The following is a 3,487-nucleotide window of genomic DNA, read 5'->3' on the forward strand; positions in this document are numbered from 1 at the left end:
TGACCCGACCCACTTGAACTCGCAAAACTCATGGTGTGGGGCACCCTTGGGTGCGTTAGGGCTACCCATGTCATGGCACAACATTTTTACAAAGCACACGACTTGAACCAGGCAACTCCTAAACATGCAGGTGTGATCCAGTCCGAAACTCCTACTAACGCATTACGCCCCCATGCAGCTTTTCTTTCAAGGGTTTACATGACTTTGAATGAGAATCGAAAATACATTTTTGGTTTTTATTTCAGCCTTTTTTATTTTTAAAAAAGAAGAAGAAGAAGAAGAAGAAGAAGAAGAAGCAAAGTTAGCCTTTTGAAAATAAGCTAGCTTTTAATTTTTTTATCACAGTTTTAATATAAATGTTATAAAAAAAATATTATATATTTTGATAAATACTATGCAAATAAACCACGGGAAACTATAAAATAGCCAAATAAACACTAAATTTCGTCAAAAAAAAAAAAAAGACACTAAAAAGAATAAGATAATCAAACAAAGATATTAGATAAGATAACTTGCGTAGGTTAACAAATTTGGAAATTGGTTTGGTAATCTGAAATGAAAACGACTAATTAAAACAAGACACATACTGTTTCTCAAAAAAATAAACTAGTCACATACAAAAATATATGATATAGAATATAAGAAGGTTGGATTCCAATTGATCATCAAGTTGAGAAAAATATAATATTATATAAAATATATTTTTAGGGGGCAAAACGAACAATCCGGCCCAAGCTGTATGAGAATGGGCTGAATCGGAAGCCCAATACAATTAATTTGTAGAGGTGGATTGTTAAGGTCAACCCTTCAAACCTTAGTAGCTATATTTGGTAATTTAAAGAAAGAAAAATGGCGAAGATAATAGTCCTAGTAGAGAATAATAGCAAGAAAAATAGATATTCTTATTCAAGTTGTTCCTCGGGTTGGTCGAGGAGCAAACAATTCTTAGAATATACACTTCTTAGTTACACAGTTCTCAATTTCACTCTCTTTTTCTATTTCTTCCTCCTTTGATTCTCTTGATCCCCCTTCTAGGAGGATCTTCCTTCCTATATATAGCTGCTTGAATTGCATCCAAGCCCTCCACTTGGATGGTTGTTGATTCCTCCTTGGATACTTGTCCCATCGCTGCTTTATTGGTGGTGGTAGAGTAGGCTACAGGCTATGGAGGCACTGTTTAGGGGTCATTCTGCCATTAATGCGATAAGCTGAGTTAATATAGTGCATCAAATGGGGAGGTGATGGATGCTTTATCTAGAAGCTTCCTCCTTCCCTTGTTTGCATGCCACTACTTCCTCGACCTTCAACCTTATGGCCTTGGTGGTTTATCTCCAGTTTCTCGAGGAGTATCTATTCCTCAGGCTCCTTAGGTGGGTTGCCTTCTTTGGTTTCACTAATTGGACTATTCGGATAATGCTAGGCCTGACTTGATGAATAGTTGGGCTTGGCTATTTCTTGGTTTGAACCCATTTGACGATCTTCCTTCTTTGGACTTCCCCTCCCACAATATTAAATATTATGTATGTTAACTTTCTTAGGCCTCAGGAGTGCTCTCAAATTTTAATTTTTTTTAAAGGTTTTTATTAACCTATATTCTTACGCATACATTAATAAACAATTTGATAAAAAAAAATTATAAAAAAAGAAAAAGAAAAAATGAATAACTTTTTTACCATTTTTTCTAAAAAATTTCCAAAAATAAATAATTAAAAGGCATACATTTACTGACCATTTTTTTAACCCAAGAATATATACCATGCGCACATATTTTTCATAAATATATATATATATATATATTTTAAAAGTCATACAATACAAGCCTATATAAAGTAAATAATCCAAGCCAACTTTAATAAATTAATAAGATAAAGATAAGATGTAAATTTATAATAGCTTTAACTCGTCAAATCTATTATAACTTGTAAGGAGTAGATTAGCAACGTTACTTCAAAAAGCTTAGAAAACATTAGCTGCATTTGATTCAATGTAAATCGAATTCCGAGTGTAAAATAAATGCAGGGGAAAGTGAATTCCTGTAAGGAAAATGAAATTCAGGTGTTTGGTTATGCAATGGAAAATAGTCTAGAAAACAATTTCCAGTGTTTGGTAACATTCTGAAAATGTTATTTTCCTACAAATTTTACACATTTTCTCAACTCCCAAACAAATTTTATAATAGAAAAATTCAAAATATACAATTAACACAACCAAAAATCAAAACCAAAACATTTTTTATTCACAAACTCGGTGAGAGGAGGAAGAAACACCGACCAAAACATCTTTTATTCACAAAATCAAAATCAACGAGATCGGTCTTCAGTGGCGGCAATGAGATTCGTCTTGGGTGGATCAATTATTTTAGAGGGTGGGTTTGACAGAAGTGTTTCGCTGGCATGAGGGAGCAACGGATCGGAGAGGTTGGAGGTGAGATGGGCTTCGCCAGCGTGAGGGAGAGTTTTGCCTTGGTGGATCGGGTACATGCAGAGCTCAAAGTGGGCGGAGGTGAGGTTGAGTGGATCGGGTATAGTGGCGCTGCTCGTCAGAGTGTGGGGGACCTTGGACCGACGTTTGCTTGTCGAAGCTGTGTCTCTCTCTCGTTGGTGCGTGGGGTGGAGCTGAAGGGAGATGGGTTTCGGACCCTTATGCCCTTTCTTCTCAACTGAACCCTCTCTCTCTCTCTCTCTCTCTCTCTAAGTCCTAGAATTCATTTGAAGGTAAAATGAGAGAGAAATTTATTTTACAGCTGAAGTGGGTATATTTTACAGTCAACGAAAATGATTTTCCGTTTGACCAAAATTTTCATGCGCAACCAAACACACAGTTGGGTGTAAAATGATTTCCTGAAATGCATTTCAAGCGAAACAAACGCATCCTAAAAGAAAATATTTAATAAAAAAAGATATCAGGTGCCACCAACGTTTGAAAAACTAATTAATTAGCATTAATTTAGCCAGCTCATAAGATGTATCTTATGTATCTTTGAGATAGTATGCATATATGCATTTAAGATATTTGCAAATAAAGAATTAAAAATTTCACTTAAATAACTATTTGATCAATAATTAAAATAGATAATAATTTTACAAAAATAATCCAACAACTTTTAGAGCAGTGTTTATTACACAAGGTATGCAAACAAATACTACCCAAAGCAATTCAATTTTCTTATTGATTTATATATTTATATTGATATTTGTAATTCAATCTGTAAGAGTTTTTATCAAAATTAAATGTCCACATTCTCCTAAAATTTAATGGCAAGCCTTGAATCTTAACCCTTGGTATCGTTAACTAGTTAATTGTCTATATCAAAAGTAAATCCTCTCAAACGAAAAACTTTCATATACGCTGGGTGCATGAGACATGTGTCTCACTGACACATGGATCCCATAAAATACCATCTCCCTCCCAAACATGGAAACTTTTCATGAAAAATAATAAAATGTACATAAAATTTTAGCAAAATAAAATAGAATAATTTTTATGT

This window comes from Quercus suber, unplaced genomic scaffold (genome assembly GCF_002906115.3).
Source record: "Quercus suber isolate HL8 unplaced genomic scaffold, Cork oak 2.0 scaffold_486, whole genome shotgun sequence".
Lineage (NCBI taxonomy): Eukaryota > Viridiplantae > Streptophyta > Magnoliopsida > Fagales > Fagaceae > Quercus > Quercus suber.